At 42.0% G+C, this 11,992-nt stretch overlaps 1 protein-coding gene across 1 annotated transcript in view; it reads left to right on the top strand.

Moving 5' to 3' along the window:
- Window positions 1-488: 488 nt before the first annotated feature.
- IRAG1 (inositol 1,4,5-triphosphate receptor associated 1) overlaps window positions 489-11,992 on the top strand; it is a 148,563-nt gene continuing 137,059 nt past the window's right edge. Inside the window, exon 1 of the mRNA XM_082478112.1 lies at window positions 489-506. The gene's annotated coding sequence lies outside the window, so the exon portion shown is untranslated. The remainder of the gene's footprint in view (window positions 507-11,992) is intronic.

The raw sequence follows: 11,992 nt of genomic DNA, 5'->3' as shown, positions 1-11,992 counted from the left end.
TTTGGCATGGGTCTCACTAGAGGAAGGAGAACCTATCAAGGAGGGGTCTTCCGGGCCCCATACAACCCTGGTGCGCTGCGTGCGGGTGAGTGGTCTGGAAAGGCTGAGGGAGAAGGGTTGTTAGCCAGCAGTAATGGAAGAACATTAAGCCTGGCTTTCTGAGCAATGCCTCCAACAGGAGAGCCCACTCTCTCTCGGCTTCCTGAGGCAGTTGGGGAAAAATGAGCAAACTAGTTGAGGGTAAAAATTTGCTTCTCCAAGAGGGCAGGGCCTTGGCAATCCTTGGCCTGCTTTCCCCATGCTGAAATCCTACATCTTCTTTTCTTTCTTACTTGCACAATCAATACATTTTCATTGTAAAATAAACAAAGTTCAAATAATATATTCATATGGAGTAAAAAAATCGAATATTCTCCATTATAACCTCAATTCCATTTCCTCCCCACAGGAAAGAAACTACAGCTAACAGATTGACACAGAGCCTGCCAGACCTCATGGATACATAGGTATCACACTGTATATATGGCCCTGTAACTTGTCTGTTTGTTTCATTTGATGATAAATCATCAGCATCTTTTGTTCATGTCAGCACATACAGAGCTAACCCTCTCTCTTTTCAATTAGTTTTCTAATTTCCATAGTATATGTGAAAGGAAGAGGAAAACTATGCTAAGCATAACCACTTTTCACTGCCTTCTCTGGAGTGGGGAGTGAGAGTGTTGAATGGAGCATTTGGGGGGTTTGGGTGGGGGAGTGTTGGGGAAGGTGTTATAGAGAGCTGAGTTGCTCTTTATAATGGGGGGGGCAGGATTTGGAGCCTCAGAGGTCATCTGGGTGGACAAATGAAAAGGGGTGAGGGGAATGCAGGAAGTCAGAAGTTGCTGGCAAGATGGAATAGAGTGCCCTGCATAGTGATCCCTCCACACAGCCCTCACATCTTTAGCAAGCTTACTAAATTCATGAATGAGTATATTCCTCATCTCTTGAATGTTTCCTTAGAATGACATTGCAAGGGTGCTATTACTGGGTCAAAAAGCAGAATTTCTCTACGGTTCTTGTGACATCGTTTGTTAAACTTATCCCAAAGCGCTGTAAGAATTATGCTGCTACTTATAAAATTTTGCCTTTTCAAAATGTACATTAGATTAGAATATACAAATAATGACATTTAAAATGCTTATCCATGTCCCACAGAATGTAGGGTGAGGAAGTCCTGCAATGGTATGAAGATGGGTAAGTAGAGCTCAGAAGGGAAACAAGTCCCCTGCCACCAACTTCCTGAAGGCTGGCCTTGGTCCCAACTGGCGAAGCCCATAAGCTCATATCTGAGACCCCAGACACTCAGGGAAGCGATGGTGGCTTGCTGATAGTGGCTAGGAAACACTTGGGAAGTGGCTGGGGCACATCTGCTGGGAGTGTTAGGACCCTATCTGGTAGGAAGTCAGGGCTCAGAATCAGGAGAGAAATGAGGAAGGCGCGTTCTGTCCAGAGCTGTTAAAGGCCTTTCATGACCCTTGGACTTGAACCAGGCAGAGTAGGGCAGAGAAACCCCAAATGAAAGCCAGGATGGCTCTAAGCCTGCAGTTGGGGCAACTGCCTTACACGGGATTTCCCCCATTTGCTTCATTTGCACAAGATAAGTTATTTCTCCAGTAGTTAGACAAGAAGCCTCTTCTCAGCGCTACCTTGTTCCCACCAAAGTCAAACCCACAGGCATCAGCCTCAGAGACCAGTTACTTCTGACCTTGGGCAGCATCTTCCTTGAGGGGCTCCTGTGGTCCCTCCCCACCTTCTGGCCTTGAATTTCAGCCTCTTTGGTCTCCATGGGTCCCAGATCCTGCATTTCTGCCCCTGTCCTGTCCTTATTCCTTTTCAGGCTCAATTCCTAATAACTGCCCGTCTGTTTCCTGCCTTCACAGAATTCTCATTGGCTTCTCTTAGTGCCCAGTGCCACCCACCCTGTAGAACCATGACTGAACCTGTCAGGTCCATGAATACTGACCTCACCCTCTTGCCAAATCCTGTCAGCTGGGCCTCACCTGTTGGCCCTTGCTGGCCTGTCATCCACCCTGGCTCCTGTGTGGCCATCTGGGAACTGCCAGGTGTTGTCTACCCCGGTGGCATGTCAGGAAGCCCATTGTGTTGACAACAATGAATTGAGTGTGTCCACATGCGGAGCACGACTACCAGGCAGAGCTCACGTGGGCCTGGTTCCCACGACAGCATTATTCATCAGGGCTTCCCTTCTTTCTGAGGCAGTGGTGGGTGGTGCAGAAAAGAACACGGATTTCAGTCAGGCAGCAGAGTTCAAATCTTGGCTCCACAACTTAATACTTTGGGCAAATTTCTTAACCTTTCATAGCCTCAGAGCCCTCGTTTGGAAAAATGAGGATAAATAAAATACCTGACTCATTGGGTTGTTGTGGGGCTAACTGAAATAAGTGAGCATGATTTATAGTGAGAATTTTTCAATGGTAAGAGTGTTCATTTGTTAGGGATGTCATAACAAAGTACCATGAACTGAGTGGATTAAACAACAGAAATATGTTGTCTCACAGACCTGGAGGCTAGAAGTCTGTCTGAATCAAGATGTCTGCGGTGTTGGTTCCTACTGAGTGCTGTTCGGCAAGAATCTATTCCAGGCCTCTCTCCTTGGTTGTAGGTGGCCATCTTCTGTGTCTCTTCACATGGTGCTCTCCTTGTGTGTGTGTGTGTGTGTGTGTGTGTGTGTGTGTGTGTGTGTGTGTGTGTATCTATCCAAATTTCCCTCATTATAAGACAGCAGTCATTGAATCTGGCCCACCCTAGTGACCTCATCTTAACTAATTACATCTGCAACGATCCTATTTCTAATATGGTCACATTATGAGGTACTGGGGGTTAGGACTTCAACCCATAACAGTAAGTTATCATTATTTGTCAGGAGCTCTTATAAAACCCTGGTAATTGATGGGATTTTAGTGGAATTCAATGGTAACCATTCAACCTTCTAAGTGAACTGCGTTCTACTGAGATACCTATTGTATCAGTCACTCACTGGTAGTGGCAGGTTTCTGGGGCCCCATAAGCCTCCAGGTTTGTGTGTAGGAGCTCATCTTACAGACGTTTTTATTTTTCCCTTTTCCCTGAGCAGCGGTGGCAGTGGTGGTGGGGTGGTGGACTCCCAGTGGTCACACAGGCTATCCCCGAGCCTGCTGTGCATGCTGGAACCCTAGGGCTAGGGCCAAGGCCAGATCCTCTGTTCACCTCCTTTTCCTCCTACCTCCAACCCAAGTCACTAGGAAGAAGCTTCCTGCCTCACGGCAAATTCCCACAGCTCCGGGAATTCGTTCCCTGAGAAGTGCAGGGGATGACAGCTCACCACTCCCCCTGTTCTGTAGGAAACCTGGGTCCCTATGGGAGGGCAGGAGTGCAAGCCGTGCCCAGATCTGACAACCTTCTTTATGCCAGACCAGAGGAAGTGGGCAAGCTGAAAGCCAAAGACGTCAGGGTGTGTGCAGAGCGAAACAGAAGCCCTTTCATGACCTCTATCACTTCTGCACACCTCAAGCCATCTTGATGCTGTTCACAGCAGCGCAATGTCATGGCTGACTCTCCCTGCCCCTCCTCCAAGAGAGTCATATTCAGGAAGGCTCTGCCCTGAGAAGGACGCACGAACGTGGGTGCTTGAGTCTGGGCTGCATGCTGCTGGCATTAACGTCTCAGCATCTTAACACCCAGGTGACCTGGGTTCGGACAGTTGTTGTGTCTGCTTCTCACCAGGTCAAGGCTCTGTCTCTGAACACTGCGGCAGGATTTATGTGGCTGGAGACAGTAGTGAGCCCTTGGGATGTGGCCACGCCTAGGAACACTGCAACTTCCTCCCCAGCCTCATCCTTGAGGGCGTGCTGGCTTTGTGAGGACACAGGGCCAGGATCTCTATTCTTTCTTCCTTCTATTAACTGCCCCAGAACTCCCTGTCTAATTTCATCTTCTAGATCAGTTCAGCTTCAGCAAATATTTATTGAATATACACACCATGCTAGCAATTTAATGCACGGCACTGCCCTCAAAGTGTTTACATTCAAATAAGGGTTAAACTGAAACACAGGCAGAGAGCGACAAGGATGGCTACTTAGATGATGACAAGTACTTAGAGGCAGAGAGAAATGAGAAGTTACTTTCAACTAGGAAGGCTTCATGGAGGAGGTGGAATCTTAAAAAAAAAATGTGGTTATGAGGAACGTAGGGACAGGACAGGAGTGAAGACACAGAATGGACTTGAGGACATGGGGAGGGGGAAGGGTAAGCTGGGGCAAAGTGAGAGAGTGGCATGGACTTATATATACTAACAAGTATAAAATGGATAGCTAGTGGGAAGCAGCCACATAGCACAAGGATATCAGCTCGGTGCTTTGTGACCACCTAGAGGGGTGGGATAGGGAGGGTGGGAGGCAGACGCAAGAGGGAGGAGATATGGGGATATATGTATATGTATAGTGATTCACTTTGTTATAAAACAGAAACTAACACACCATTGTAAAGCAATCATACTCCAATAGAGATGTTAAAAAAAAAAAAGAATGAGTTGTAAAGAATGGCTAGGATTTCAATGAGTGCAGAGACAAAAGAGGGCTTCAGAGGGGAAAGAATAGACTGAAAAGATAGGAAGGTTGGAACATGCAGAGCATTATAGGAGAACAAGAATTTAAATATGGCTCAAGCACAGGGTAGGGGATCCATGTGAGACTAGAATGGGAAATGAAATGAGAAGGGAAAGTTGTGCCTGGATTGTGTAAGAGCTTGATGTCCCGTTGAGGGATTTAGACTTTATTCTCTAAGCAGTGAGGATGACATTGAAGAGGTTCAGACCAGCTTGAGCACCTGATCCTGACTGCGCCTAAAGAAAACTGATGGGGTAGCTTTCTGTGCAGTGGATTTGTGTGGTAGGAGTTGGGGGTAGGGAGGGCAAACTGGAGGCTGCTGCAATAGTCTAGGAGAGGGATGAGGTGGGGCCTCAGATGGCCGGGTGGGTCAGGAGTCAGAGTGGATGAATGATTACTTACAGCAGGATAAGCAGGAGGGCTGGAGACCAGGATTACCTGTTTTCTTCCCCAAAGCCCCCAGCTGGGCAGGTGCTGGAGGAAGTGACCCAATGGCAGGTGCACACTGTGGATTCTGATTGGCATGTGTGGTGACCAAGGGGTAAGCAGCAATTGTTTCATTGTCCCTCAACAGCATGGATCTAAAGTAAGTTGGTGATGCATCTCTAGCGGTGAACCTGAGGACAGGGAAGCCCAGGTTGGCAACAGCTGGAATTCCAGATAAGTAGCCTGGAGCCAGGAGTTCTGTTATGGATCCTGCCTAGTTGTGCATTTTGACTGGGTACTTTCTTCATTCTGTTCCATACTCAGGCCCCTTGGTCAGATCAGCAAGTGTCTGTCTTTCAGGTTTGTCCTTATTCAGGTGCCAGAGTCCAAGAGTCATGAATTCCATCCTTGGGCCTGATCCCTGTAACCTGAGCTTTTTCCCCAAAGCCTCCCAGGTTTTCCAAAACCCAAGCTTCAGTTGTAAAAAATATATAAAAATACCAGCTGGTCCTGTGCCCTTTGGGCATCTTTTCATGTGTCTGTTGGCCATTTGTATGTCTTCTTTGCAAAAATATCTATTCAAATCTTCTGCCCATTTAAAAAAATTTTATTTTATTTTATATTTTTTTTATACAGCAGATTCTTATTAGTTATCTATTTTATACATATTAGTGTATATATGTCAATCCCAATCTCCCAGTTCATCCCACCACCACCCGCCCCACCCTGCTTTCCCCCTTGGTGTCCATACATTTGTCCTCTACATCTGCATCTCTATTTCTGCCTTGCAAACTGGTTTATCTGTACCATTTTTCTAGATTCCACATATATGCGTTAATGTACAATATTTGTTTTTCTCTTTCTGACTTACTTCACTCTGTATGACAGTCTCTAGGTCCCTCCACATCTCTACAAATGACCCAATTTTGTTCCTTTTTATGCCTGAGTAATATTCCATTGTGTATATGTACCACATCATCTTTATCCATTCGTCTGTCTATGGGCATTTAGGTTGCTTCCATGACCTGGCTATTGTAAATAGTGCTGCAATAAACATTGGGGTGCATGTGTCTTTTTGAATTATGGTTTGTTTGGGGTTTTTTTGACAGTTAGACCTGAGTCTTTTTATGCTAGGTTTGAGCAAGAGTACACAGTCGTGGAGGAATATGATAGGTCAAGGAGTAAGAGGTAATTATAGTAAACTTGGGTAAATCTAACAAGGCCTTCTTGTTCAGATTCTTCCAGGTGTCACTTTGTCTTTGGAGACAAGGATGTTCGTCTCACTTGAGGGTTTTAATGACTCTTTCAAGGGAGAAGGGCAGAGGAAGGTCAGAGTGACCTTCTTGCTTCCGTCATTTTCTCAAATTTCTTCTTAAAATATACAGTACACCAAGATGCCATATTTTGGGGTAGTGTGTCCTGAACCCCATCAATGTGTACTCAATGCTCAGTTTATAGACTTTGGCTCTCATTCATTTATTCCAAAGCATGAAGCACTTGCGGGAAACTTTTTTGTTTCTTGGGGCATATTTTCCTTCAAACTGGATTCTTCATGTATCCTTTCCTTGATATGTTTTTTCCTTTCTTTTTTTTTTAATTAAATTAAATTTTTTTTAATAGAGCAGGTTCTTATTAGTTATCTATTTTATACATATTAGTGTATACATGTCAATCCCAATCTCCCAGTTCATCCCCCCCACCCCCCACTGCTTTCCCCCCCTTGGTGTCCATACGTTTGTTCTCTACATCTGTGTCTCTATTTGTGCCCTGCAAACTGGTTCATCTGTACCATTTTTCTAGGTTCCACATATATGCGTTAATATACAATATTTGTTTTTCTTTTTCTGACTTACTTCACTCTGTATGACAGACTCTAGGTCCATCCACGTCTCTACAAATGACCCAATTTCAGTCCTTTTTATGGCTGAGTAATTCCATGGTATATACGTACCACATCTTCTTTATCCATTCATCTGTTGATGGACACTTAGGTTGTTTCCATGTCCTGGCTATTGTAAATAGTGCTGCAGTGAACATTGTGGTACATGACTCTTTTCAAATTATGGTTTCCTCAGTAGTGCCCAGTAGTGGGATTGCTGGGTCGTATGGTAGTTCTATTTTTAGTTTTTTAAGGAACCTCCATACTGTTCTCCATAGTGGCTGTATCAATTTACATTCCCACCAACAGTGCAAGAGGGTTCCCTTTTCTCCACACCCTCTCCAGCATTTGTTGTTTGTAGATTTTCTGATGTTGCCCATTCTAACCAGTGTGAGGTGATACCTCATTGTAGTATTTTTTTTAAAGTTTTATTTATTTATTTATATTTGGCTGCATGGTGTCTTCGTTGCTGCATGTGGGCTTTTTCTAGTTGCGGTGAGCAGGGGCTACTCTTTGTTGCGGTGCATGGGCTTCTCATTGCGGTGGCTTCTCTTGTTGCAGAGCATGGGCTCTAGGCGTGCAGGCTTCAGTAGTTGTGGCACACGGGCTCCGTAGTTGTGGCTTGCGGGCTCTAGAGCGCAGGCTCAGTAGTTGTGGCACGCAGACTTAGTTGCTCTGCTGCATGTGGGATCTTCCCGGACCAGGGCTCAAACCTGTGTCCCCTGCATTGGCAGGCAGACTCTTAACCACTGCGCCACCAGGGAAGTCCCCTCATTGTAGTTTTGATTTGCATTTTGATTTGCATCTAATAATTAGTGATGTTGAGCAGCATTTCATGTGCCTCTTGGCCATCTGTATGTCTTCTTTGGAGAAATGTCTATTTAGGTCTTCTGCCCATTTTTTTATTGGGTTGTTTGTTTTTTAAATATTGAGCTGTGTGAGCTGTTTATATTATTTTGGAGATCAATCCTTTGTCTGTGGATTCATTTGCAAATATTTTCTCCCATTCTGAGGGTTGTCTTTTTGTCTTGTTTATAGTTTCCTTCACTATGCAAAGCTTTTAAGATTCATTAGGTCCCATTTGTTTATTTATTTTTTTATTTCCATTACTTTAGGAGGTGGGTCAAAAAGATCTTGCTGTGATTTATGTCAAAGTGTGTTCTTCCTCTGTTTTCCTCTAAGACTTTCATAGTGTCTGGTCTTACATTTAGGTCTTTAATCCATTTTGAGTTTATTTTTGTGTATGGTGTTAGGGAGTGTTCTAATTTCATTCTTTTACATGTAGCTGTCTAGTTTTCCCAGCACCACTTATTGAGGAGACTGTCTTTTCTCCATTGTATATCCTTGCATCCTTTGTCATAGATTAGTTGACCATAGCTGCATAGGTTTATGTCTGGGCTTTCTATCCTGTTCCATTGATCTCTATTTCTGTTTTTGTGCCAGTACCATATTGTCTTGATTAGTGTAGCTTTGTAGTATAGTCTGAAGTCAGGGAGTCTGATTCCTCCAGCTCCATTTTTTCCCTCAAGATTGCTTTGGCTATTCACGGCCTTTTGTGTCTCCATACAAATTTTAAGATTTTTTGTTCTAGTTCTGTAAAAAATGCCTTTGGTAATTTGATAGGGATTGCATTGAATCTGTGGATTGCTTTGGGTAGTATAGTTATTTTCACAATATTGATTCTTCCAGTCTAAGAACACGGTATATCTCTCCATCTGTTTGTGTCATCTTTGATTTCTTTCATCAGTGTCTTATAGTTTTCTGCATACAGGTCTTTTGTCTCCTTAGGTAGGTTTATTCCTAGGTATTTTATTCTTTTTGTTGCAATGGTAAATGGGAGTGTTTCCTTAATTTCTCTTTCAGATTTCTCATCATTAGTGTATAGGAATGCAAGAGATTTCTGTGCATTACTTTTGTATCCTGCTACTCTACCAAATTCAATGATTAGCTCCAGTAGTTTTCTGGTAACATCTTTAGGATTCTCTCTGTATAGTATCATGTCAACTGCAAACAGTGTCAGCTTTACTTCTTCTTTTCCGATTTGGATTCCTTTTATTTCTTTTTATTCTCTGATTGCTGCGGCTAAAACTTCCAAAACTATGTTGAATAATAATGGTGAGAGTGGACCACCTTGTCTTGTTCCTGATCTTAGAGGAAATGGTTTCAGTTTTCCACCATTGAGAACGATGTTGGCTGTGGGTTTGTCATATATGGTCTTTATTATGTTGAGGTAAGTTCTCTCTATGCCTACTTTCTGGAGGGTTTTTATCACAAATGGGTGTTGAATTTTGTCAAAAGCTTTTTCTGTATCCATTGAGATGATCATATGGTTTTTCTCCTTCAGTTTGTTAATATGGTGTATCACATTGATTGATTTGCATATATTGAAGAATCCTTGCATTCCTGGGATAAACCCCACTTGATCATAGTGTATCGTCCTTTTAATGTGCTGCTGGATTCTGTTTGCTAGTATTTTGTTGAGGATTTTTGCATCAATGTTCATCAGTGATATTGGTCTGTAATTTTCTTTTTTTGTGACATCTTTGTCTGGTTTTGGTATCAGGGTGATGGTGGCCTCGTAGAATGAGTTTGGGAGTGTTCCACCCTCTGCAGTTTTTTTGAAGAGTTTGAGAAGAATTGGTGCTAGCTCTTCTCTAAATGTTTGATAGAATTCACCTGTGAAGCCATCTGGTCCTGGACTTTTGTTTGTTGGAAGATTTTTAATCACAGTTTCAATTTCCTTACTTGTGATTGGTCTGTCCATATTTTCTGTTTCTTCCTGGTTCAGTCTTGGAAGGTTATACATTTCTAAGAATTTGTCCATTTCTTCCAGGTTGTCCATTTTGTTGGCATAGAGTTACTTGTGGTAGTCTCTTAGGATGCTTTGTATTTCTGTGGTGTCTGTTGTAACTTCTCCTTTTTCATTTCTAATTTTATTGATTTGAGTCCTCTCCCTCTTTTTCTTGATGAGTCTGGCTAAGGTTTATCAATTTTGTTTATCTCTTCAAAAAAACAGCTTTTAGTTTCATTGATCTTTGCTGTTGTTTTCTTTGTTTCTATTTCATTTATTTCTGCTCTGATCTTTATGATTTCTTTCCTTCTACTAAGTTTGGGGTTTTGTTTGTTCTTCTTTCTCTAGTTCCTTTAGGTGTAAGGTTAGACTGTTTATTTGAGATTTTTCTTGTTTCTTGAGCTAGGATTTTATTGCTATAAACTTCCCTGTTAGAACTGCTTTTGCTGCATCCCGTAGGTTTTGGATCATTGTGTTTTCATTGTCATTTGTCTCTAGATAATTTTTGATTTCCTCTTCGATTTCTTCAGTGATCTCTTGGTTATTAAGTAGTATATTGTTTAGCCTCCATGTGTTTGTGTTTTTTACAGTTTTTTCCCTGTATTGATTTCTAATCTCATAGCGTTGTGGTCAGAAAAGATACTGGATATGATTTCAATTTTCCTAAATTTACTGAGGCTTGATTTGTGACCCAAGATGTGATCTATCCTGGAGAATGTTCCATGTGCACTTGAGAAGAAAGTGTAATCTGCTGTTTTGGGGTGGAATGTTCTATAAATATCAATTAAATCTATCTGGGCTATTGTGTCTTTTAAAGCTTGTGTTTCCTTATTAATTTTCTTTCTGGATGATCTGTCCATTGGTGTAACTGAGGTGTTAAAGTCCCCCACTATTATTGTGTTACTGTTGATTTCCTCTTTTATAGCTGTTAGCATTTAGCCTTATGTATTGAGGTGCTCCTATGTTGGGTGCATACATATTTACCATAGTTATATCTTCTTCTTGGATTGATCCCTTGATCATTATGTAGTGTCCTTCCTTGTCTCCTGTAACATTCTTTATTTTAAATTCTATTTTATCTGATATGAATATTGCTACTCCAGCTTTCTTTTGATTTCCATTTGCATGGAATATCTTTTTCCATCCCCTCACTTTCAGCCTGTATGTATCCCTAGGTCTGAAGTGGATCTCCTGTAGACAGCATATCTATGGGCCTTGTTTTTTCAATCCATTCAGCGAGCCTGTGTCTTTTGGTTAGAGCATTTAATCCATTCACATTTAAGGTAATTATCAATATGTATGTTCCTATTACCATTTTCTTAATTGTTTTGGGTTTGTTTTTGTAGGTCCTTTTCTCCTCTTGTGTTTCCCACTTAGAGAAGTTCCTTTAGCATTTGTTGTAGAGCTGGTTTGTTGGTGCTGAATTCTCTTAGCTTTTGCTTCTCTGTAAAGCTTTGGATTTCTCTGTCGAATCTGAATGAGATCTTTACTAGGTAGAGTAATCTTGGTTGTAGTTTCTTCCCTTTCATCACTTTAAATATGTCATGCCACTCCCTTCTGGCTTGTAGAGTTTCTGCTGAGAAATCAGCTGTTAACCTTATGGGAGTTCCCCCTGTATGTTATTTGTTGTTTATCCCTTGTTGCTTTTAATAATTTTTCTTTGTCTTTAATTTTTGTTAGTTTGATTACTATGTGTCTCAGCATGCTTCTCCTTGGGTTTATCCTGCCTGGGACTCTCTGTGCTTCCTGGACTTGCGTGGCTATTTCCTTTCCCATGTTAGGGAAGTTTTCAACTATAATCTCTTCAAATATTTTATCGAGTCCTTTCTCTCTCTCTTCTCCTTCTGGGACCCCTATAATGCAAATCTTGGTGCATTTAATGTTGCCCCAGAGGTCTCTTAAGCTGTCCTAATTTCTTTTCATTCTTTTTTCTTTATTCTGTTCTGTGGCAGTGAATTCCACCATTCTGTCTTCCAGGTCACTTATCCGTTTTTCCGCCTCAGTTATTCTGCTATTGATTCCTTCTAGTGTATTTTTCATTTCAGTTATTGTATTGTTCATCTCTGTTCTTTAATTCTTCTAGGTGTTTGTTCTTTAATTCTTCCAGGTCTTTGTTAAACATTTCTTGCATCTTCTCGATCTTTGCCTCCATTATTTTTCCGAGGTCCTGGATCATCTTCATTATCATTATTCTGAATTCTTTTCTGGAAGGTTGCCTATCTCCACTTCCTTTAGTTGTTTTTCTGGCGTTTT

Source organism: Balaenoptera physalus (genome assembly GCF_965194825.1).
Source record: "Balaenoptera physalus genome assembly, chromosome: 10".
Lineage (NCBI taxonomy): Eukaryota > Metazoa > Chordata > Mammalia > Artiodactyla > Balaenopteridae > Balaenoptera > Balaenoptera physalus.
The sequence above is the reverse complement of the archived record's forward strand: the minus strand, read 5'-3'. Positions and strand labels throughout refer to the sequence as shown.